Here is a 10,992-nt window from a genome sequence, read left to right on the forward strand (position 1 = left end):
TTATGGGAGTAAACTGCACCGGCCATAGACACACCTTCCTTCCTGCAGGATCCATAGCCTGGCTGAAGAGCGGGGATGGCTTCCTGGCTGCTCAATCTCACTTCAAATGTTATTTGAGGATAAGGAGTAGTGATGACGCAAGCCCATTAGCTCTCATGATTCATTCATCAATGTCATAGGGATGTCCCACCCTTTTCTTAACCCTTTTTCCCTGAAAGCATGTTGGTGCTCCATCCTTGCCCACACCCTGAGGAAGGGACGCTTGTTCTGATTGGGCCAACGGAGCGGGTGTGTGTGCAATAGCACGCGGGGGTGGGCTTCCTGTTCCCGTGGGAAGAAATGCCTTTTCCCAGGCATGAGTGGTGCTGGCCACCAGAGGATTTCCACTCGGGAATCCTCCAACACTCCTGGGGTCTCAGGTGGGACCTACTTTCCTCCTTTCCAGACCCCAGGAGAAAGTGAGAATGTGGAAGAGATGACTATTCCTATTGCAGGGAACCCAGGGAGGCAGGGCTGCGAGGGGCAGCCTGATGGAGCCACTCTGTCCCGCCGTTCTGCCACCTCTGGCCACTGGCCTGGGTGTTACATCCCTTGGGAGAGGGTGTGGTCCTCCTCTGCCAGGTCTGCTGAGTTCTGTTCCTCCCAGATCCAGTTACCCAAGAGGTAGCTGATCACAGGGTGCCGCAGATGGCTACCTCATCACACTGGGCACCTGTGATGTCCAATTATAAATCCGTTGTGGCAAGTTGGAGCTGGTGGCTTGGGAGGAAGTTGTCCCGTGAACCTGGATGTTGGATGTGGCAACCATCTGGGGTAATTATACTGGAGTTTCAGGGTGCTTTGACTGGGATAGAGGAGGTTTAGCAAGCTCTCCCTCAGGGCTTTGCGGAATACCATGGCCCCAGACAGGCTGGTCTGCCTTGAGCAAGTCAGGAAACCGTAGAAGCTGTGATGTCCAAGCGTTTCCCTAGTCTCAGGTGTAGGTCTGGGAAGCACCACTGGGAATATATCCTTTGACCTTACTTCAGGGATGACCAGGTCAGAAAGCTTGTTTTCAGTGTGCAGGAACTGGTGTATTAACACCAGTTCTTAACCCCAAGAGGGCAAGTGAGACCCCTGGAATTCCAACCATTCATTCATTCGACAAGTTTTTATTGAGCCCTTACTCCCTGCCAAGGCTGTGAGCATATTTGTGACTGGGTGTGCAAATGCATTTTGTTTTTCTCATCAGCTGCTTTTTTTTTTTTTTTAAAGAGACAGTCTTGGGCTTCCCTGGTGGCGCAGTGGTTGGGAGTCCGCCTGCCGATGCGGGGGACGCAGGTTCGTGCCCCGGTCCGGGAGGATCCCACATGCCGTGGAGCGTCTGGGCCCGTGAATCATGGCCGCTGGGCCTGTGCTCCGCGGTGGGAGAGGCCGCAGCAGTGAGAGGCCCGCGTGCCGCAAAAAAAAAAAAAAAAAAGAGACAGCCTTTATTTTAAGGATTTTACATTGAAGACTCAAAAAAGTGGCAGGTTTTGGAACTTATCGATCTGTATTTAAAAGGAACTGTTGACAAAGATACACTGGAAATAATCTGAACCCGTGGGAAAATACAGTTAATAAATGACTGAAACCTACTAAAATAATTCCAGGACATATGGTTTATACAACATAATGATACCTCTAAATGCTGTCACTGATATGAAACTGACTGCTTCTTACTTTTCTAAGCACACAGTGGTATAATGAACAATATTCAATCACTTCTGTTCTTTCCTGAATATATAAAAATTAAAATACCAATTTAAAAACTAATATATTCTTTGTTTTAAATGTTTCTTACAGATACAATTTCAATATTTTCATTCAATAGTGATGTGGTTTAAGGGATTTTTCATTCATGAATCAAACAGCAATCTACCGAAAGGGAACTGATAGTCTATAGGCTCATCGTGCAAATAGAGTTCAGGCATGCAGCAAGTGACGTTTCTAAAATACAAAACAGATAAAATTCTTAGAAGATACATACAATAAGCTCTACTAAGCAGCTGGCCACAGAACTAGAACATCTGATAATTTTACTGGTGATTTCAGTGGGGCTCCAGATGTTTCTAAACTCAACTTGAACTCTCATCTTAGGCTTTATATTTTGCTTTTCTAGTTTCACTGATGACACAAACATGATTCAAATCCCTGAAGTATTCATTATAGCCAAGGGCATATCCTACAACAAACTTGCCTGGAGTTTCAAATGCAACAAAGTCTGGTCTATATCCAACACTCTGAGGCGTCCTTTTCACCAGCAAACTTGCAACCTTGACCATCTTTGGATTATGCTGTTCGACCAAGGGAAGCAAGGTTTGCACTGTTTTGTCAGTGTCAATGATACCTTCAATAATCAAGATATTCTTTCCAGTCAAAGTTGAGAGATCATCTCCACCAATTACCTTTTTAAAAAAATTATTTATTTATTTATTTGGCTGCGTTGGGTCTTTGCTGCTGCACGCGGGCTTTCTCTAGTTGCGGTGAGCGGGAGCTACTCTTTGTTATGGTGCGTGGGCTTCTCATTGAGGGGCCTTCTCTTGTTGCGGGGCACGGGCTCTAGGCACTTGGGCCTCAGTAGGTGTGGCATGCAGGCTTAGTAGTTGTGGCTCGTGGGCTCTAGAGCGCAGGCTCAGTAGTTGTGGCTCACGGGCTTAGTTGCTCCGCGGCATGTGGGATCTTCCCGGACCAGGGCTGGAACCCCTGCCCCTGCATTGGCAGGCGGATTCTTCACCACTGTGCTACCAGGGAAGTCTCTCCACCAATTACTTTTATGTCCCCTGTTGACTGGTCATTACAGTAGCTCTTCCGTCTGATAAAATCTACCATCATAGGAATGGATCTATCGCTATTTCTGTTCAGCGCTTTGATGTAATCCAGCAGGTCAGCAAAGAATTTATAGCCCCCCGTTGAGCACACGAAGGGCCACGATGTGATGGCCTCCCATCTCCTCCATCACATCTCGAGCAAGCTGTTCAGTCCTGTCCATAATTAGTCCACGAGGAATAAACACCTTTTCCAAATCCTCAGCATAATGATTAGGTATACAAAATAAATCCAGGTCATAACCTGCTTCATTATCACTCATCATGACGGTGGGGCTGCAGGCCACCATAACGGAGCTGGCTGGTGTGTGGGCTGAGGGCAGTCGGCGTTCTCATCAGCTTCTTAAAGGGGACGCAACTACCCCAAGGCTAAGAGCCCTGGGTCTGCCCCAGGGAGGGGTTGGGTGAGGTGGAGGAGGAAGTAGGTGCAGGCTGGGGACCGGGACACCTCATTCTTTTGCTTGCTCAGCATTCATTCCTGGTTCTTCTAGTAGCAGCACCCCGAGCCTCCTTTGGGAAATATAAGCAAATCTTTGAAAAGCAGTGATTGCTATCTGTCACTTCAAATGATTGTGAGGAATGGAACACCTTGACGGTGTTACTCATAGGAGCAGTGGGGATGTATCTGGAAACGTGCTGGACCTAGAGGCAGAAGACCTGGGGTCAAATTCTGCCTCTGCCATGTACTCATAGGGCTGTTAGCACATAACTGGACCTGTGCTTCAGCAGGTTGAGTCGATATGTTTCAGATAATAGCAAAACCACCACTGGTCTGTAAACCCTACCTCAGGACCACTCAATGCTTCATGTCCTAGGGCTTGTCTGTATCCCCTGGGTAACCTCCATTTCTATATGCTGTCATCTGCCCACCACCTTCTATGTTTTCAACTTTCTCTAGGACGTCAGTAATTGCTCCTAAAATCTATCAGTCCTACCACTTTTTCAGGGTTCCTCACCCCTCCCCGACCCCATCCTCGCTTCCCTCTTTACCTGGCCTGATTGTCTGGGCCATCATGTCAACCACTGCCTTGCCTACAGCTCCTTACCCCTCTCTGGCTTTATCAGACTTGCCTGGCAAGGCCCCAATCCTGATTAAATTCCAGGCTCCATCTTCTCCCCACCTGCACACTTGGAGTGGCTGGAAAACAAAACATTCAGCCACCCTTACTGATATCACTTTAAATTCATGCCGCTCACCTCAAGGGGGTCCTGATGCTGCCTGGCAAGCCTGCCACACTCCATTCGCTCTCCAAAGCCCCAGGATGATGAACTTACACCTTCTCTTCTCTCCTCAAACCCCAGCACCCGCTCCCGACTCTTCACTCTCAGCTGATGACACTGCTTCTATTTCTCTGCAAAAACAGAAGCCGTGGGAAGAAAACTCCTTAAGGCTCCTATCACTCACCTGACCCTCCTCCTTCCTCAGAGGGAACCTCCCTGCTCCGGCCCAAGGCCAGCCCTCCACCTGTGCGCTCAACCCCACACCCCTCGATGTCATTAAGGACTTCCCACCCCCACTGTCCCTTCTCTCTTCCTTCTGCATCATCAGTTTCCTCCCTCTCCTGGATTATTCTGACCCGCATACACACGTGGTCTAAAAGCTCCTAGCCTTGAAAAAATCCTTCCTTGATCCCACACTCGCCTCCCATGTCTGCCCCATTTCTCTGCTTCTTTTATAGCAAAATTCCTTGACGGCATTGTTTCTACTTCCTCTGCTCCCATACCCATGCATCGCTCCGGTTGGGCCTTTGTCCCTGACAAATCAGTGACATTGTCCTTGTCAAGGTCACCAGTGACGGCTACACGGCCAAATTCAATGTCAATTTTCAGTTCGTGTTGTCTTAGTTGACCTAGCCTCAGCATTTGGCGTAGCTGGTGAAGCCCTTGCCCTTGAAGCGCTTTCTTCTCTGACCTCCAGGGCACCTCCCTCGCCTGTCTGACTCTCACCATGCGGGCCGCTCCCCAGTCTCTTTTCCTGCTTCTCCTCCAGTCCCTGACCTCTGCTCCCCGAGCGCTCCAGGGCTCAGCCCTCAGCCCTTTTCTCTTTCTGCACTTCTCTTTGGGGCCTCACCTAGATGACCAGCTTTAAAAAACCATCTACTTTTGGGCTTCCCTGGTGGTGCAGTGGTTGAGAGTCCACCTGCCAATGCAGGGTACATGGGTTCGTGCCCCAGTCCGGGAAGATCCCACATGCTGCAGAGCGGCTGGGCCCGTGAGCCATGGCCGCTGGGCCTGCGCGTCCGGAGCCTGTGCTCCGCAACGGGAGAGGTCACAACAGTGAGAGGCCCGCGTACCGCAAAAAAAAAAAAACCCACAAAAAACCATCCACATTTTACTGGTTCCTCAATTTATATTTCTAGCCCTTACCTTCTGCTGCCTTCAGGCTGGTTTATGCTATTACCTACTTAGTATGTTCTTGGATGAGTCACGGGCATCTCACAAGTAACACGTCCAAAACTAAGGTACAGGTTGCCCTTCCAAAGCTGTCACCTCCGCAGTCTCCCACAATGCCATCCTCCTAGTTGCTCAGGTCGAAACTTTGGAGTTATTCTTACTCCCTTTCTTTTTCTCAAACCCCATATCCAGTCAGCAAATCGTGTTGACTTCACCTTCAAGTACATCCAGAATCTGAGCACTTCTCCCCGTTTCTGCCTGACCACCCGGATGCCACATTCCCCTTCTCCGGGATGATAGCAACGGCTCCCTGACTGGCCGCCCCGCTTCTGCTTTGGCCTCTTCTAGTCCATTCTTCACACAGAAGCCGAAGAAGGCCAGTCCTTTGGTCCCCCAATCATCAATGGCTTCCCGTCATCTCACGGAGGGAAGGACCCAGTGCAGCACCACCTGAGCTGGCTCTGGACAGGCCTGTCATGCAGCTCCTCCCATCTCTCCCCACTTACTGAACCCCATCCAGCCGGCCTCCTTTCTGTTGCTTGAACAAGCCACGATCTTGCTTCTCCAACTTTGTTCTGGCTGTTCCCTCTTTCTAGAATGTTCTTTTCCCAGATATTGGCATGGTTGCTCACTCACTCTTGTTCAGATCTCAGCTCAAACATCCCCCCTTCAGCGAGTCCCCCCCTTTTCTGACCACCTAATATAAAATAGCAGCCCTGGGTCTTCCCTGGTGCTCCAGTGGATAAGACTCTGCACTCCCAATGCAGGAGTCCCGGGTTCGATCCCTGGTCGGGGAACTAGATCCCGCATGCATGCTGCAACTAAGAGCCCACATGCTGCAACTAAGAAGTCCGCATGCCGCAACTAAAGATCCTGCATGCCACAATGAAGATCCCGGGTGCTGCAGCTAAGACCCAGCACAGCCAAAATAAATAATAAATAAATAAATATTTTTTTAAAAAGACTGTCGCCCATAGAAGTCACAGCTATCAAAAAAGAAAAACGATAGCAGCCCCTTCCACAACTCCATCACTCGAAGCTATTTCACTTTCTTCATAGCACTAACCATTATCTGAAATGATCGTATTTATTTCCTTACTTGTATATTGTCACTCTTCACCACCAGAATGAAAGCTGTATGGCGGCAGGAACTCTCCCCAGCAGGTGGCACAGAGCCTACCACGTGGTTGCCAGGGCTGCCACGGAAGGCTGCTCACTGCACCAGAGCTCCTGGCTGATGGGCCGGTGGCTGCCAGTATCCAGCCTGCTCTCTGCTCTCCATGCTGTGGGGCATCTAGCAGGTGGCTTTTTGCTATTTTGCAATGCTTGCCATATGGGCTGGCTGTGGCTCTGTGGTGGGCATTTAATAAGTATTCATTGAATAAATGGTTGACTAATGGATGGGTAGACCTTTACTTGTTTTCTTCTGTGGGACTTAACGTAAATTACCATCTCATGGCCTCATTTTATTCATCTGTTAAGGAACTAATTAACATCTATCTCATAATACAGTCAGGAGGATTAAATGAAATAATTCATTAAAAAGCTGGCCCAAATCTGACTACATTTGCAGGACATATCCAGCATAGGCAAATCCATAGAGACAGAGAGCAGATTAGACGCTGCTGGAGGCTGGGGAGGGGGAAATGAGGAGTGATTGCTGAACGAGTGGGGAGAATCCTTTTGGTGTGAAGAAAATGTTTCAGAACTACATAGAGTGATGGTTGCACAACATTCTGCATGTACTAAATGCTACTAAATTGTGCACTGAAATGGACTGATATGGTGAATTTTTTGTTATGTGAACTAGGTTATGCTATGTGAATACCTCAATTAAAACAACAACAACAAAACCACCTGGCACAGTGCCCAGGACATGGTAGGTGTTCAACGAATATCTTTGGAATCCTGTGATTTCCTTGCTTCAAAATCAAACCAAAACCCTAAAACTTCCTTGGCTCTTCACTGCCCCATCCAGGATAATCTCCGCTTTTGTCTCATTTATTTCAAGAGTATTTATTGTTGTCATTTTAGATATTAGGGATTTGAAGGGGAACAAGACAGACACAGACCCTACCTCCAGAGTTTACAGGCTCATAGGGCACTCTGACAAGTAAAGAGAAAATCACAATGCTGTGTGGTCAGGGCTATGGGGGAGAAGGGCCAGGGTCTTCAGGGGGCACAGAGCGGGGAGGAGGGATCCAGGCTAGGGTGCATCTAGATAAAGAGGACCTAAGCTGGGGCCCATGTGATGGGAGGAACAGTCAGCCAGGTGGGAGGTGGACATGTGGTGGGGAGAGGATGAAGGTTAAGGTTGGAGGAAAGCAGGGGTCCCAGGAAGAGCGCATGCAAAACCTGGGAGATGAGAGCATGGTGGGTTCTAGGAATAGGGAACAGTTTGGTTGTAACTGCAGCAGAGAGTGTGAGGTGTAGGTGGGAGAGTTAGGAAGGGGCCATTGGCGGTAGGAGCTCAGACTTGGAGCCAAGATCTTCAAGGTCCTGCATGAACTGGCCTCCACTTTCCAGCCACAGTTCTACCGTGCCCCAGTTGCAAGCTGGCAGCAGCCCTTGCTCCGCTGTGCCCTGCGGGTTCCTGTGAACTCCTGTGCCAGCATGGCTTAGCTCATGGAGCCCTTCCCCCCTTAGATATTTACTGAGAGCCTGCCCTGTGGCGGGTGCTGGGAACCCAGAGACTGTCAAGCTTGGCTCCACCCTGGGAGAGCTCCCCTGCTAGTCCAGGTGGGGAGGCAGCACAGGAAGAAACAATTACAAGATCGTGAAAGCAATGCTGTGACAGACGGTGCTCTGAGGATGGAGGAGGCGGGGCTTGCCAAGTGGAGGCGGGGCTTGCCAGGGTGGAGGCGGGGCTTACTGGGCTAGACGGAGGGCTCTGGGAACGTGACTCCATGAGGGTCTGAAAGGAAAAGGAGGCACTCGGCCTGGGGAAGAGGAGTAAGGCAAAAGGTAGAGGTTCAGAGCCTAGCTTTGTGGGGTCACAGGATCCTTGAGATCCAGACAGAGGCTTGTACCCTGTCCAGGTAAACACACATGCACACAATAACCCCCCCAAGGGCACATACACACTCCTCAAAAGGCCTCTGAACTCACACTCCCCATTGACCTACACACACACACAGACTCGCTTACATACTCTTGCAGGCAGTTTTGCGTCTTCTTGGTCCCTCTGGCTTTGCCTGGAGAATGCCTACCCCCCTCCCGTCTGGTTCCGGCCGGCCGCCTACACAGGCGGTCCCTCTTCAACTCTGGACTTCGTACCTGTCACCGGAAATTCACTTGTTTATCAGGGCCGCCAGCTTGAGCGGCTGCCTGCTGAAGACTGCCCCCTCTCTGGATCCCAGCGGCACTAAACCCCCAACCGCCCCCGCCCCCGGCACTGGGGGTGGGGGTGAGGGCTGCGCCAGAAGGTTCTCCGCAATTCTTGGGAAGGTGTAGCATAAGTCCTCCCTATTGGAGGCTCTGCTCTCCGCCCTCATCTGCGGCTTCGGCCCCGCCTGGCTGCTGCGTCCACAGGTGAGTCAAGCTGCAGTTCTGGCCCGCCCACCTGGCCGGGTCCTGCCGGCTCTAACTGGAAGCTCCTCCGCGGACTGTGCACAGTTCCTACAGGTGGGGAGCAGAGGGAAAGACACTGGGGGGGCCTGGGATGGGGAACCCACAGATCCCCGAGGGCTCCTGGGAGCAGGAAAGGAGCTACAAATCAGGGTGGGGTGAGTGTTTGTCGGTGGAAGAAATGTGACCAGAAGGGGTGGGGTGACAGCCTGAGGGGGTGTGTGTGTGTGTGTGTGTGTGTGTGTGTGTGTGTGTGTGTGTCCTTGGGAAGAATTCACCGGGACAGGGCAGGAAGGAAAGGAGTAGGAGTAAAATCTTAAAAACATCAGGTTGAATTCAACTCATATCAATTTAACAAAATCCTTCTTTTTTTTTTTTTTTGAGGACCCAGTGCCTAGTGCCGGGCTCGTGGTAGGCACCCGATGAATGTTTGCTGATGAATGGATGAGTGAATGATTTACTGCTCCTTTCTAATGACCCCCCACCCTACCCCCATGTCCACTCATCTCACAAACATGTACAGAGCAGCTGACTACTAAGCTCTCTGCCAGCGCCAGGATGCACGTTATTCAGCCCAGTCCCTGACCAGGGAGCTGCCCATCTAGTAACTGGCCAGTTCTGACTGGTGGCTGACTGGGCAGGGCAGTGAAGGGGGTGATGAGAGGGGCCCTGGGACAACCTCACAGTCAGGTATGGTCTGATTTGACCTTGAGGGATGGGGGACTCAAAAAACAGGAGGGGGTGGCTGGGAAACAAGAGGGCAAGGCAGGGTGTGTGTGTGTGTGTGTGTGTGTGTGTGTGCGCGCGCGTGTAGGTGTGTGTGCGTGCCTGCGTGTAGGTGTGTGTGTGTAGCACGGGGAGGGAATGGGAGGCTGTGTGCTGGATTGCGAGGACTTGAAGGATGTGCTGAGGAACCTGCACTCAGCCTTGCGGGCCTGGGGAGCTTGTGCAGGATTTTTAAGCAGGGGAGTAATGGGGTCAGATTTGAGCCATAGGCCCATCACTCTGAGGAATGGATGAGAGGTGAGGAGAGACCAGTTTGGAGGTTATTGCAAGAATTGAGGTACAAGATGAAGGTGGCTTGGACTGGGGCAGTGGCGGTGGGGTGCAGAGGAGGGGCATAGGCATTCTAGGGATATTGAGAGCAAGAACTCATGGGACTTGGTGGCAATGTGGAGTTGAGGAGGGAGGGCATCATTACAGTATTGATATTAAAGAGTATGGCCAGGTACTCCCCTAAACTAGGTGCTTCTCTCTTAGGTGCTTTCCTAGCCTGGACACTCCTCCCAGGTCCTCCTCTGATTCAGATACCTCCAGCCCCAGCTGTTCCTTCTCCAGGTACTTCTGTAACCCAGATGCTCTTCCTGTAGGTGCTCCCCAATCAGGTGCTGCTCCCCCAGACACTCCTCTGGCCCAGATGCTCTTCCTCCTCTAGATCCTTCCCAGCCCCTAGTGATTCTCAGCCAGATATTCTCCTGACCCAGTTGATTCACATTTGGCTACTCCTAGAATACAGCTCACCACCCCCTGGGGCAGAGGTGAAAGGACAAGGAATGTGCCTGAAGGGCTGAGGGTAGCGGTGGTGGGTGTGGACGCAGGGCTTCTGACTCAGGAGCAGAGGGGCCAGGCTGTGTCTGGAGCTTCCTGTCCTGGGTGGAGCCCAGCACCGTCCTCCATGCGTGGTCTCCACTTTGCCCATTAGCTCCCAGCAGTTGCTGTTGCCCAACCTCTGGAGGCCAGGACTGCCTCTGCCCCACCTGCCGTCCTCAGCTTACCAAGCAGGGGAGCAGCCTGGGTCTGGGCCCTGGCATCAGAGACCTGGGTTCAAGTCCTGGGACTCTGGCTGAGTGAATTCACCTTTCTGGGCCTCAGAGTCCTCAGCTGGAGAGTGGGGACAACGTTTATGCCCTCATTACAAGTTTCTATAAGCACGTTGCCTGGTGACTGAATCATAAGTTGTGCTCAGTAAATTCCAGCATTGAGTTATTTTTCCAGCCGCTTCCGGGTGTTCCCTTACACACAGCCAATTCCCGTGGCTCGGCTTGTTTTTCTCCTGCGGGCAACTGGTTATGGTCAATTGTCCAGTCTCCGGAGTCTGTGCAGCGCCCTCACACAGCTGTGAGTGTGGCCTGGAACATGCGCCCTGTGGCCATCCCTGACATCCAAACGTGTGTGTATGTTCCAG

The 10,992-nt window shown here is 51.2% G+C and overlaps 1 pseudogene; it reads right to left on the bottom strand.

The window, feature by feature from the left end:
- Nucleotides 1-1,452: 1,452 nt before the first annotated feature.
- Nucleotides 1,453-8,616, bottom strand: LOC101316069 (hypoxanthine-guanine phosphoribosyltransferase-like; annotated as a pseudogene).
- Between the last annotated feature and the right edge of the window lie 2,376 nt (nucleotides 8,617-10,992).

The sequence above is a fragment of the Tursiops truncatus genome, chromosome 1, assembly GCF_011762595.2.
Source record: "Tursiops truncatus isolate mTurTru1 chromosome 1, mTurTru1.mat.Y, whole genome shotgun sequence".
In the NCBI taxonomy this organism is placed as follows: domain Eukaryota; kingdom Metazoa; phylum Chordata; class Mammalia; order Artiodactyla; family Delphinidae; genus Tursiops; species Tursiops truncatus.